This window comes from Hemicordylus capensis, chromosome 2, assembly GCF_027244095.1.
Source record: "Hemicordylus capensis ecotype Gifberg chromosome 2, rHemCap1.1.pri, whole genome shotgun sequence".
NCBI lineage: Eukaryota > Metazoa > Chordata > Lepidosauria > Squamata > Cordylidae > Hemicordylus > Hemicordylus capensis.
The window spans coordinates 355,953,590-355,968,305 of record NC_069658.1 but is presented as its reverse complement, the minus strand read 5'-3'; the positions used below and the strand labels follow the sequence as shown (position 1 = coordinate 355,968,305).

Below are 14,716 nucleotides of genomic sequence, written 5' to 3'. Positions count from 1 at the left end.
CTGAAGTGGCTCCCCCAAAGGGGCAACCCCCTTTGGTGTTGCCCCTTTGGTGGTGACCCCGCCGCCTTCCTATATAGGCTGAGCAATAAGCTCAGCAGGTGGAACCAGGAAAAACTGCCCAGGCACCCTTACAGCCCCAGTCCTGCAAAGCCTCTCCGCAAGCAGTCCTGGGGGGAGGCAGATGGCAACCAGGGAGGGCAGATGGTATATAAATAATGGTCTTATGTTGTTTTTACAGCTTCAAATTTTATTTTATTGTTTATTTATTTTAACATCTTTCTATACCTCCCCAAACTCATGTCTCACTCAATTTAACTGTTAATTTATTTAGTTGCTTTTATTTTAATGTAAACTGCCCTGGGCCACTTTTGGAAGGGCACTATAGAAATCAAACTAAACAAACAAACAAACCACCATTTGGGACATTGCTGAAAAGGTGGCTGCACCATGGAAACAGGAGTTGCTCCACCTCAAGAGGCTGCTGCACCAATGGGAAAAACGTATGAAGCTGGGTCCTGAGCAGGTGAGAGACAAAAGCAGACAAGCACCTCTAAGCCATGGTCTGCCTGATATATGTTTAGAAGTTCCACCCATGGTGTAGGTTCTGAACTATGGCTAGCATAAACCAGGGTTATGCCTGAACCCAGTTCATTCATTCTGGGCTGAGTGGAAGAATAAGCCTGGTGGAGAGACTCCCTATTAGATTTTTAAAAAATGTTTTTCCTGCTCTAGACCAGTTGCCTTATAGACATAAAAATTAGAGAGAACTATTTCTGAAAATATCAGTTGGCCGAGGTTTTGAGGCAGTGGGATAGGAATGGCATAATGCATACAGACACTGTCTTCTGTCCCTGACAGAGTGTCTGAAAAGCCAAAAAAGAACCAGGGAATTAAGTCATGCTAGCCATCAGACTGTAGGTGCCAGCATTGGACAAGCTTTTGACTCCTTGTAGTTTCTCATGACCTTGCAAGACCTTGTATCCCCCATATAGAGTGCCTTTAGTTTTTCGTACACTGGCTTGAATAGGCTAAAGAACTGATGTGATACGGCATCCTACATAATTCAAAAAGAAAAATAAAGAAAAGAGAAAGGAGCAAAACAGGAAACCACTGAAAGTGTGCTGAAAATGTATCGAACCCTATCAGTTTTCAGTATATTAAAAAATGAAACAAGGACTTCATCAATCTAGCACTCTGATGAGATGAGGAAAGTTTTATTAGAAAAACCACTGGGGAACAGCAGTCCCTGTTTTCAGGCTGTCCACCCGAAGAGGTTTTCCTGCAAGCAGGCAGCTCCAGCTGAGTATCTACAACCAGGACTTAGCACAGAAGTCTCTTTGTTTAGCCAGGGCTCTCAGTCGTGGAACCTATGAAGGAAGAAGGGAGCATCTCTTAGTGCCTCTTATTCCATTTTATTAGAGGGAGCGTATGCAGCAGAATGTTCTAGGAGTCCCAGGAAGGCTGGTTTATCCCTCCTACTGCTAGAAAGGGTTGGTTTGTGTGCACACACACACATCCTATGTTGTGAGAACTGCAGTTCAACTTGAAATGAACTTTCTGTTCCACCAGTAGAACTATGCAGAGGGGGAAAACATTTTCATATCCCTGGGAAGAATAAAGAGAATTCTGCACCACACCTTGCAAGAAAACATATTTGAGTTTTAGCCCCACATCCACAGACAGGCCTTTAGCACTTCTAAAAATTCTATATGCGCATAAGGAAGGAAGGCTTGATGAAATTCTTGTCCTTTCACCTGGGCTTCAGGCCAGCCCTAAAATATCTTTTCTCCAAGTCCAAAAACAAGGTCACATGAAAGCAGGGGTTAAAAATAGAAAAGCCACTGATTGTTCTTATTTCCTTGGTTTGTTCAGCGTGGATGCCAGTGCAGTGGAACTTGTGCTTTCAGAAGGACCCATTCCCGTCAAGCTTCTTAACTCATCTGCCAAACCTTCAGTGTGGTAAGTGATATTGCATCTGACTAGGTCATCTACATGAAATTGCATGGGATGGTGCTGTTTTCATCAACACTCTTTTAACAGTCTTGTTTCTGTGTGCTGCAATTCAGCGCCTCCCTCTCCCCCACAACACTAGGGTAAAGAGATGAATTAAACTTTCTCCCAGCAAATCAATTCCCCACGAGACAAGGAAGGCCTAATTACAAGTATGAAGTGAGCCCACCTTTTTAGAACAGCCCAAAACTTCCCCAGAATCCAGCACAGTGAGGTACATTTCCTGCCTACTTGTGTCCACTGTGGTCTTTCAAACATTGGGGCATCCTTCTGATTTTTCTTCTTGACATTTCACAGTCAAGGGGAAAGCTCACAGTGGCTTTTCAATTTGTTCTCTCCATTTCCATTCCAAGTGATCTACAATAAGTTTGTGGTTATTAGGAACCCAGTAATAGTACAACTTCATCTTGGGTGTGTTTGGCAGAAGGAATAATTCAGTTTTCTCTCTCAGAGTTGTGCGTCAAACTTTGAAGCAGACTTCCTCCTCTTTCTCCGTAGCAGAAAAAAATGACCTTTATAAAGCAATATCAGTGTTTCATATTGGATTATTTGATACCAGATGGAATTTGACTTAATTATACTGTCTGAGCAATGAGAACATGGAGCTAAATGGTTCCCTTTGGATGATGGAGGATGCTTTACAGAGTAATGCCCTGATTTCCTTCCTGATTGGTTTAGAATGGGGATTTAGTTGGAGGAGAGAGAAAGCAAAGAACAGGATTCTATGTAAAAACATGGTTCTCTCTGAGGTAATTTTCATTATCAAAGACACATTTCCAAATTAAAAATAAAACGTATTTAGAGGAGGACCATACAGGAATTATAGGATCATAGAGATGGAGAGGTCCTGTAGGCCAACTACTACAATACCCTGCTCAATGGGACATTCGGAGCTAGAGGATCCCCAACAAATGGCTGACCAGCCTCTGGTCAAACTACTCTTCCCATTAAGAAGTTTCTCTTTATGTTAAACCAAAATCCACCTTCCAGCCACTTAAGTCCATAAGATCTAATCCTTCCCTCTGTGGCAACAGAGAACAAATCTTTGTCCATTTCTATACAACAGCTCTTCAGGTATTTAAGAGTGCAATCATGTCCCTCTGTCTTCTCTTTCCAGGCTAAATATAGCCATATTAAATGTAAAGGTAAAGTGTGCCATCAAGTCAATTTCGACTCCTGGTGCCCACAGAGCCCTGTAGTTTTCTTTTGGTAGAATACAGGAGGGGTTTACCATTGCCTCCTCCCGTGCAGTATGAGATGATGCCTTTCAGCATCTTCCTATATCTCTGCTGCCCAATATAGTACCAGCTGGGATTTGAACCGGCAACCTTCTGCTTGTTAGTCAAGCAATTCCCCGCTGCACCATTAGGTGGCTTCATACTAAATGTACTCCAGGCTAAACCTTTCTCATAGGGCTTGCTGACTGTCTTTGTTGTCCTCCTTCAATCTGTCTGTGTCCTTCTTTAAGAGTGACATCCAGTACTCCAGATGAGGTCCGACTAGTCCAGAATAAAGTAAAACAACAAGGTTGTTCACACAAGCAGTCCTACTGGGCTTAAACAGCCCTACCCAGGTAGGGCTGCTCATGTGGAGCACCAGGATCAATCCCAATCCTGGCTCTCTTCACTGGGGTAGCCAGGGTTTTGTACATTAATAGAACCTGCCTGGGCCTATAGTATGCCACTCCCTGGTTGTGTGAATGCTTGGGCTGCCGGTTGCTAGAACTGCGTGGCAACCCATTCAAAACCTTCATCTGGTCTGATGATGAGGAGCCATTGATGAGCATTCTTTGCTTTCCAACCTGGTGTTTTTACTATTCCACCCATATTTGACCAGTTTGCTAACCACAATATCATGGGGAACTTCATCCGATTTGTGAAATCAAGATAAATTACATCTGTAACATTCCCACAATTCACTAAGCTAGTAATCTAATCCAAAAAAGAGACAAGGTTAGTCTGGTAAGATGTATTATTGACAAAACTATCCTGACTTTGACTAATCACTGTATTGTTATCGAGGGTTCAGATACATGAACCATTCCATGGGCATTTCATACACTGTGGGTGCTGCTGTGTTTTCCAAATGCAAGCTGCACTTAGAGCACTTGTGCAAATGCTGAACTTGTGCAAGGGAGTTGCATGATTACATGGCTACTGAAAAAGGTGTCACATACTGTACAGCATTCTGCAGGTATTTTGTGCACTGTGGGTGGTGCTGAGCCATCTAAATGCAAGTTGTGCTAGAGCACACTTGTGCAAATTCCAAGATTGCACAAGGGACTTGCGCAATCTCACAGCCATTGGAAATAATGGCTATGTGGTCATGTAACACCCTCATGCAATTTCATCATTTATACAAGTGTGCTGTAGCGCAACTTGCATTTGGAAGAAGCAGCAGTGCCTGCAATGCACAATACGCCTATGGAACACCGCATGGTATGTGAGCCAAGAAATTTACAGATGGACTCCTTTGAAGTTCTAGAATCTTCCCTGGAATCTAGGTCAGACTGTCTGGTGTGTAGTTTCCCAGATCCTACTTTCTAACCTTTTTGAAGACTGAGTCAACATTAGCCTTTCCCTAGTCTTGTGCCATCTCATCTTATCTGTTGTCCAGGATTTCCCAAACACAGTGTACAGGTGTTCTGAGAATACATCAGCCAGTTCTAGCAATATTCTAGGATGCAGTTCAACTGGCCCTGAAGGCCTCAATTCATTTTAAGTAAAAGTGGTTCCTGATGAACTCCTTGTCACTCTTGAATGGCAGTCCTGACTCTCACCTTTCATGTTTCATGTAAGGTTGCACATGGTCCTCCTTTTGTAGAAGATGGAAGCAAGATAGGAGTTAAGCAGCTCCATCTTCCGTTTATCCCTTGATAAGGCATATCCCTTGATAAGATGAGACAGCCACTGTCTCTACAAATTTGCTGTACTCATCCTTAGTAACCCACCCTTCCTCCCATTTCTTTCCTATCTATCTATCTATCTATCTATCTATATCTATCTATCTATCTATTTCACACAGTGGCTCACCAGAAGCCACTGGGGGCCTGCAGGCAGGAGTTGAGGGCATGCCCTCTCTCCTGCTGTTACTCCCCTGCAACTGGTATTCAGAGGCATCCTGCCTCTGAGGCTGGAGGTGGCCTATAGCCTCCAACTAGTAGCCATTGATAGACCTCTCCTCCATGAAGTTATCCAAACCTCTCTTAAAGCCATCCAGGTTGTTGGCTGTCACCTCATCTTGTGGCAGAGAATTCCACCAGTTGATTATGCATTGTGTGAAAAAGTACCTCCATTTGCTGGTCCAAATTTCCTGGCAATCAATTTCATTGGATGACCCCTGGTTCTAGTGTTATGTGAGAGGGAGAAGAATTTCTCTCTGTCCACTTTCTCCTCTCCATGCATGATTTTATAGACTTCTATCATGTCTCCCCACAGTCTTCTTTTTTCTAAACTAAATAGCCCCAGTTGTTGTAGTCTTGCCTATAAGGAAGGTGATCTAGGCCCCTGATTATCTTGGTTGCCCTCTTCTGCACCTTCTCCAGTTCTACAATGTCCTTCTTTAGATGTGGTGACCAGAACTGTATGCAGAACTCCAAGTGTGGCCATACCATAGTTTTGTATAAGGACATTATAATATTAGTAGTTTTATTTTCAGTCCCCTTCCTAATGATCCCTAGCATGGAATAGGCTTTTTTCACAGCTGCCGCAAACTGAGTCGACATTTTTAATGAGCTGTCCACCACTACCCCAAGATCCCAATCCTTGTCAGTCTCTGACAGTTCAGATCTCATCAGCCTATACTTGAAGTTGGGTTTTTTGTCCTAATATGCATTACGTTACACTTGCCAACACTGAACTGCATTTGCCATTTTGTCACCCACTCACCCAGTTTGGAGATATCCATTTGGAGCTCCTCACAATCTGTTTTGGATTTCACTACCCTAAATAGTTTGTTATCATTTGCAAATTTGGCCACCTAGCTGCTTACCCCAACTTCTAGATCATTTATGAATAAATTAAAAAGCACCATTCTGAGTACTGATCCCTGGAGGACCCCACTTCTTACTTCCCTCCATTGTGAAAACTCTCTGTTTATACCTACCCTCTGTTTCCCGTCCAACCAGTTGGCAATCCACACATGTACTTGTCCCCTTATCCCATGACTGCTAAGTTTCCTCAGGAGTCTTTGATGAGGAACTTTGTCGAAAGCTTTTTGGAAGCCCAGGTATACTATGTCAACTGGATCACCTTCATGCACACACTTGTTGACACTCTCAAAGAACTCCAAAGGTTTTGTGAGGCAAGATTTACCTTTGCAGAAGCCATGCTGGTTCTCCCCCAGCAGGGCACGTTCTTCTAAGTGCTTTACTGTTTTATCCTTGATTATGCTTTCCATCAGTTTGCCTGGAACAGACAAACATATAGCTAACTGGCCTATAATTTCCCAGATTGCCCCTGGATCCCTTTTTGAAAATCAGTGTTACATTTGCTACTTTCCAGTCATCTGGTACAGAGCCTGATTGTAGGGATAAGTTATATATTTTAGCAAGGAGGTCGGAAATTTCACACTTGAGTTCTTTAAGGTCTCTTAGATGGATGCTGTCTGGCCCTAGCTATTTGCTAGTCTTCAATTCCTTCTGGACAGTTTAGAACATCAACTCTTGTCACACTTGCTCTCTCACTCACCTCCTCGCAGCCACTCACTTGCCCCCTCCCTGCAACTCGCTTTCTCACTCGCCCCCTCCCAGCCCTCACTCACTTGCTTGCACCCTCGCCACCCTCCCATTCTCTCACTCACCCCCTCCCCACTGCTTCTCCACTCACTTTCCCCCTCCCCACTCACTCACCCCTACCTGCTCCTCTTCCCAATCTGCATATGGAATCCCCACTGTCCAGTCAACACAGTGCTTCTGTTCTGTTACCTCTGATTGGTAAAGCACTGTGTGGGAGGGGCTTGCCACATATGTCCTTAGTGTGATAGATAGATAGATAGATAGATAGATAGATAGATAGATAGATAGATAGATTATTAATTATCTAATTAAAAACTTGTGAGAACAGTAGAGTTTGAGGGTCTTCCTCAAAACAAACAGAAGGAGATACTATTATTTCAGCAGGGAGCATATTCCAAAGCCCTTGGGTAGTCACAGAGAAAGCCTGGTCTTGGGTCGCCACCAAACGAGCTGGTGAAAACCATAACCAGACCTCTCCAGAATATTGTAACAGGCAGCAGAGTTCATGACAAAGGAGGCGCTCTCTTAAATAGCCTGGACCCAAGCCATTAGGAGCTTTATGGTCGCCTCATGTTGTTCCAGAGACCAATCTGGCTGCTGCATTCTCTACCAATTGTAATTTCTGGACTATGTACAAAGGCAGCCACATGTAGAGTTCATTACAGTAGTCAAGCCTGGGGGTCACCAGCATATGTACTACTGTTTGAAGGTAATTCACCTCTAGAAGTGGATGTAGCTGACATATCAGCCGAAGCTGATAAAAAGTGCTCCTGGCCACTGCCCCAACCTGCGAAACCAGGGAGAGCTTTAGGTCCAGGAGCACTCCCAACTTACGTGCCTGATTGTCATGGCTCAGACTTCAGAATCAGAAGACTCAGAGCAGGAAGACTCGCCTGCTAGTGAGCCACAGCAGCAAGATTTGGCAGAGAAACCAGACTTGCGACTTGAGGATTCTCAACAGCTGCCAGATTGAATTCTGATGTGGAAGAGCCTGGGATTCCACCTATAGTGAGACGAAGTATCAAGAGGCAGGCTCAGAGGGGCTCACGCAGGTGCAGGAGATAACAGGGAAGAAAGCCAAACTGCTGACTCAGGGAAGCCTGATTGGTTCCTGGTTCTGTTGAGCCTTATATATTCAACAGTCTCTCATGGCTGAGTTGCTGTTTGCAACTTCTCTGGCAGCAGATACTGTGCTCTTGGAATTATATCTTTTCCGTGTTCCAGTTTGTCTTGTCTGTACTTCCCGGTATTGTTCCCTTAATTCCTTGTTCTGTGCCCTTCGCTTGTTTCATTCCTTGTTTTGCCTTTTCTTCCACTTATTACTCAGTTATTGTTAGAGGGGGGTACCTAGTTTCAGTTCAGGGGACTTAATTCATTTACTGTTTTCTTTGCAAACCTTTTATTTTCCTACATCCAGTTTTGTTGCTGCTTTTTGTTTACTCTCTCCGGGGGTTGTAAATCCTGCAGGGATAGCCGGGCTATCAGTTCACGACACTGATCTTTCAGGAGGAGTGTAACCCCTTCTAGAACAGGCAAATCTAAACCATCTCTTGGGTCCCAACTCCCAACAGTCAGTACCTCCATCTTATTTGGATTCAATCTCAGTTCTTTATCCCTCATCCAGCCAATTACTGCCTCTAGGCAGGCATTTAGGGAAGATATGCCATTTCCTGATGAGATTGACATGGAGAAGTAGATCTGGGTGTCACCAGCATATTGATAACACCCTTCACCAAACCTCCTGATGATCTCTCCCAGCGGTTTCATTTCTTATCAATTTCTTATATAAATAATTTATTTTAAAAAATTATATTCAGCTCATCACTGAATCTCTTGTGTACCCACATTGACTTTTTTATGTTTCTCATTTTTATGTCTCATGGAATTGTTTTTTATTTTATTTTATTTTTTATTTTATTTCTCATGGAAGTGTTTACAAATGCATTTTTTGTGGCTCCTTCTTTGGAAACTCCCATCCCTTTTCAGACTCCTTTCCCCATTGGTTGATCTAGCCATGGATCTTACCTAATGCTTCTCTGTCCACCATGGTGTCACCTCACATTGTTTTGTTTACAGAAGTGCTTACAAATGCCTTGTAATGTGGGAAGAAAATATTCATACTGTACCTGCTTGTGAATCAGACAGGAACATACCAAACCACTCCCAGATACTCAGTATAGCTGCATCCACCCATAAAAAGATACAACTGATACAAATCCTTATAATTTTCATCTTGGGACTAGCTTATAGAGCAGTTCTCTGAAAGTGTTATGTGTGAAGTGTTATGTGTGACGCAGACCTCTGTGCTATGTGTGAAGCAGACCTCTGGCTCCAAGAAGGGAGGATTTATACACTGAGAAATGAGGATGGAGGTTAGCAAACTACTGACCCAGAGGATACCAAAGGGGAGTAGAAAGGATGGAATGCGTAGGCAGTCTCCATTCGTCTTTTTAATGCATGCAGTAATAGTGAGGAGGCCCACTGGGGACAGAAGTCTCTCTCTTTTTGAGCTTTGTCCAATTTATTTCTGATCTTAATAGGTTTTTTGTAATTGTGATCAGTATATTATCTGCTCCTGAAGTGCTGTTAGCTGCTGCCTCTGTCCTGGTGAGCAGTTACATAGCTTCATTTTTGGACCCCCCCCCCCCACAAAAGCACACCTTTCTTTGAAGCCTGTCTCTTAATGACAGATTTACCATGACATTTGACCCTTAGTGGGGGCTGTGCTTCAGAAAGGCAGGAAAAGGTAGTTCTGTATAATATATACTTGCAGAAATATCTACAGCGGTGTGTAAATTGAAAATGCTGCCTTTAAGGACAGGTTTCAAAGCCCAGAATCTTATTGTCGTCAGGCAATTTAGGAACCAGTAAAAATGGATAACTATTTCCAGACCTAGGCTGCAGTCCCATCTGTTTCCTTTACTAACCTGCAATGGTTATGTTGCTCTGGCATGTCATTGATAAACATGTGGAATGGGGTCATGAACTGCAGAGCTGAAAGGAAGCCAAGGCAACAAGAGGCTCCTGGACACAATGTCAGTGGAATCTTCTTGGAACTGCTACTTCATTTGGTGGTGGGAAGATTCATTTGGAGGGAATGTTAATTTTCCCTTTGCTCAGATCACAGCGGACATATTCTCATGATCAGATGGCTAAAGAACCTCCCATTCCAGCTTTGCTTCCAAAGATAATGAGTTACACAGGAACATAGGAAGCTGCCTTATACTGAGTCAGACCACTGGTCCATCGAGCACAGTATTACACTGACTGGCTGTGGCTTGTCCAAGGTCTCAGGGAGGAGGAGTCTCTTGCAGCCTTACCTAAAGATACCAGGGATTGCAACTGGGAACTTTTGCATGCAAAGCAGATGTTCTACTATTGAGTTATTCCCCCATTCTACAGCTGAGCTGATTTTTAGCCTACGTTCCAGTAAGCTTATGAGATCACCTGGCATTTCGTGTGTGTCAATGTGTCCATGTGTTTGTATCCCCCATCAAATTCGCAATGCCTGGACCAGTATGAACCAAATCAGGTACAGTTGTCGGGACACATGGGCCACAAAGTCCAAAGGCTGAGGATGATGGGAGTTATAGTCCAACAACATCTGGGGCCCCCATGTTGGGAACCCCTGAGCTATTGCATTGCATTGTAGGCGAGGCTGTCTTTGAAGGTGATCCAGATAATTATGGATTGTTTTACTCCAGTGTTTTCCTTCATCTTTTTTTCTTTCTTTCTCAGTTTGCCTTGAAGCAATCATTCAGTACCTTTTGGTAGATAATATGCTGGACACCTGAACGATATATAAGCCAGTGAAATTCAGGTTAGATTTGATTTAATTGACAGGGTTGCCACTTTTCCATTACCTTTTCCTTTGGACTTTACTTAGAAAGGACATTTGGTCAGATCAGATAACTCTGATGATAAGATTGTACTCTATTCGTGGATAATAAGTTTGCAAAATAAGTATGTAAAACTCTTCTTATTTGTGGATATTGTAAGTTTGGAGATGCATCCTATTCTTTTGATTTTATACTACTCTTATTTTTTTTTCTTTACTTTTGTATCTTTGCATTTTGAAAACCAACAAGATCTATAGAAAGAGGAGGAGGAGGAGGTGGTGAAGGTGATCCAGAAAGCAAAGTTGTCACGAAATACAGCAGCTAGGTTACTGATTGGGGATAGAGTATGGATCACATCTCGACAGTATGGAAGCAGCTGTACTGGCTCCCTGTACTGGCTCCCTGTTTCTGGGCTCAATACAAGGTGCTAGCTTTTATCTTACGAGCACTAAACAGTTTGGGAACAAGGTGCTTTAAGGACAGACCTGCATGGCTGTTAAGGTCCTTCTCAGAAGCCCTTCTTTGGACCCCCCCCCCCACCAGAAGTGAGGCAGCTGGTGTCTAGGTAGAAGACCTAGTTGTGGTGTCCCGACTTTGGGATGCTTCCACCCAAGAGACTGGGCCTCCTTGAGCTGATGTCCTTTTGGCACAAGGTGAAGACCTTTTAATTTGCCCAAGCCATTGAGATGCTGAGTTCTTATACCAGTATTTGCTCTGACTTGTCTTATCTTTGCTGCTGCTGTTTAATGTTCTTTGTCCTGTGTTGTCTTTTGCTCTTTTGGTTTTTTTAGCTTATTTAGCTGCTCTGAGAGTTTATCTGAGGAGCACGATAAACATAACTTAAATAAATAAGATAGCATACAGGGCAGGTCCTAGGAAATGGCATGGATAGCTGCCAAGGTCTCTGGTGGGCCCACTGTGGATCCCAGGGGTCCATCAGAGGCACTGTGCCCATTCCTTTTGTGTGGTGATGACTCTTTTAGATTACTTATCCCAAAGGCAGGGCACCACAACTAGGTCTTCCGCCTAGTCACCAGCCGCTACCGCCTCACTTCTGAGGGGGGTCCAAAGAAGGGCATCTGAGAAGGACCTTGATAGCCATGCAGGTCTGTCCTGGAGAAGGCAGTCCTTAAAGTACCTTGTTCCCAAGCTGCTCAGTGCTTGCAAGATTATCTAAGTGAAACCCACTCGAATATGTTTGTACGTGGAGGTTAATATTAAGCTGGATTTGAAAAAGTTAGATGTAGTGTTACTGTAATTGAGGCAACTGACCATTTAGAATTCAATATCTTTTGGACCAACCCAGATGTGATGACTGTATATCAGCCTCTTAGAATGTGAACCTGTGCTTTATAAAGCAGGAGAGGGTTCTATTTAAACCACAGAGGTTGTGCACAGGAGATGAGTGTTAGATCTCAGTCCACTAATATCACTTCTGTCTCAGCTGGGCTACCTGTCTATATCACACTCTGGGGTGGAGGAAAGGTTGTTCAGGAAAAGCATCGTAGTAGGCATCGTGGCATCGTAGTAGAGACTTCAGCAGCACCCTTCACCTACAAACCTCTTTTCCTTTCCGTATCAGACAAAGAACACTCCTGCTTATACTAAGTCAGACCATTGCATAAGAACTAGAGAAGAGGCCTGCTAAATCTGGCCCAAGGCCCATTTAGTCAGCATCCTATTTCCCACAACAACCCACCAGGTGCCTCTGGGAAGCCTCGACCAGGAGATGAAGGCATGCAGCTTTCCTGCCATTGCTCCCCTGCAACTGGTATTCAGAGGCATCCTGCCTTTCAGCATGGAGGTAGCCTATAGACATCAAGGCTAGTGGCCATTGATAGACCTGGATTTGTCTAACCCATTAGTCCATCGAGCTCAGTATTGTCAACTCTGACCAGCAGCAGCTTCCCAGGGTATCAGAGAGGAGTCTTTCCCAGTCCTACCTAGAGATGCCAGGGATTGAAACTGGGGCTGTCTGCTCTGCATGCAAACCCTGGTGCTCTACCATGGAGCTAAGGCCCCTCTGCAAAGGCAAAATGTAAATACTGGGCTGCCTGGCTTTTGAAGAGATGGGTTGGCCACCATCATGTCTCATTTTGCCCTCTTGACATGAACAAAAAATGAAAAGGAAAGAAATATCTCTTTCCATTTGTGGGTTTTTATGATCCCTCTTTTGCCCAGTCCACCCTTTTCCTGGCAATAGGGGCATCAAAATAAATACAGATCTCTCTGGCTTAGCTGAGTGGTCCATCTAGTTTAATCATCTGTCTAGAGAAAAACCATTAGAAGATGATTTACTTAAGAGCTGTTCTGCTGCAGTGCCTACTGCGTGCCAATGACTGTGCAGGCAGATCAGTTCAGCCTGTTGTTCTTATTTACTGGTCTTGCTGTCTGTCAGATGATTGTCTCAGGTTTCTTTGCCCTCCCCCACCCCTACCCAGGCGAACTGTGTCAACTTGTGGTTTTTGGATTTCAGGGCTTTCTCTTCCACCTCTCCATAAAACAAGGTCTCTGTGAGGCAGCAGCAAGGAGTCATATCACCAGTACAACACAACCAATTTTCCAGAGAGTTTTGCTTCACTGGGAGCACCCTTTCTGGACACGTTTTTGGAAGTCTTCCAACAACCTGATATGCATGTTATGACCTGTCACCTCGGTGCTCTGCAGTAGCAAAAAGGAAGAGAAAAAGGCCACAGTGTGGAGGGGAAATTCCAGGCAGCATCTGAACAAAACTGTACAGGAATCAAGTGGGAAAAGAAGCTCCTGCAGTCCTGCTGGCTCAGCTCCCTCCGGCTGCTCAGATTGCAACAACAGACAATAATTTTCCTTCTCAGCCAAAGCTTTGACGCTCTCAGCTGAAGCAGGTAAGGTAATACGATCAGTTATGAAGCCTGGAGAAGGCTCCGGGCCAAGGGATCAAGTGAGAGAGGGATGAATGAGGAAAACCTGAAATTGCAGGAGGTACTCTGGGTCTTGTGGAAGCTCTGACTCTTGAAGGCAGATCTCTGAAAAGTGCCAAGAACAACATTCTGCAGCTGTTAATATCAAGGCTAGGACTTAGGTGTTTAGTTAAAGGAAGTTTCTTTGTCCTCATATTTTTGTACAAGCAGAACATGTACCACAAATCCTAGATTTGTATATGGCTGGAATGCTGCAATTTTTCTAATTCGGAGGGCATGGGCATAGGTGTCATGGAAGGAGGGAGAGCCCTGATGTCAGGAAGGAAGGGGCCCACCCCACACCCCACACATACCTTCCACTGTGGTACTGGAGATTTCCACAATCAGATATGGGTCAATTAGTGGTATAGCTCAAAGAATGTTTCCCTAGGAACAGGATGTATTCAGTTTGTTTCAATGCCAGGGGTGTAATTATGACATAAAATAGCAGTAACAAGTTTTGTGATACTGTGATGTGCCTTTGCAGCCTAGGGAATAGCCTGTTGGCTTGAAGCAGCCAAGCAGACTACAAGGATGGTGTATCATGCACCCCACCCTTCCTGCTTGTGGCACACTGTCATATCTGAATTATGTGAGCAAATGGCATTTTCATCCATGTCAGTAAAAAGCGCACTTATGCTATTTGTGTGCTCTGCATAAGTGCCAACAGAAAGAGACTAAGTCAGTTGGACTCAAGCTAGTGAAAGGCATTTTTATTGGAGATTCCTTATAAGGTCTTACAAGATTTTTATTTCTTTTTTAAAAAATGTATTGTTTTATCAGAAATAAAAACAAGAGACATAAGAAAACAGGGGGGAAATTAAAAATAAAATAAAATAATCAAGCAAAGCAAATACAGTGATTCTCAGTCTGTATACATCAACCTGAATTCTTTCAACCAACATCTCTCTCCTCTCCTTCTTACAAGGTTTTTAAGTAATCTAGTTGCCCTTGAAAAAGGCGTTCTTGGCCAAAATGCACTGGCCAATAAAACATCCTCAAATATGTATAAGCATCTTGAGACATGGTCTCTTTTTCTTGCTGATATGGTAGATGCTTCCCTTTTTGGTGTGTTTTCTCTGCATAACAGCATTGTAACAGAGTTGGCCAACTGGTGGCCACTGAACTAGTGTGCCTAGCTTCCAAAACAATGCTATATGACCACCAGTGAGCCTACCAGGTTTTAATTGTGA

General features: G+C 43.7%; 1 protein-coding gene across 3 annotated transcripts in view; it reads left to right on the top strand.

The window, feature by feature from the left end:
* The first annotated feature begins 1,847 nt into the window (after positions 1-1,847).
* FGF1 (fibroblast growth factor 1) overlaps positions 1,848-14,716 on the top strand; it is an 85,873-nt gene continuing 73,004 nt past the window's right edge. For 2 of the 3 annotated variants that reach the window (XM_053287945.1, XM_053287941.1), the window contains exons 1-2: positions 1,848-1,959; positions 13,061-13,448. The gene's annotated coding sequence lies outside the window, so the exon portion shown is untranslated. Of the gene's footprint in view, positions 1,960-13,055; positions 13,449-14,716 lie in introns of those variants that run through there. The other variant, XM_053287942.1, reaches the window with a different exon arrangement.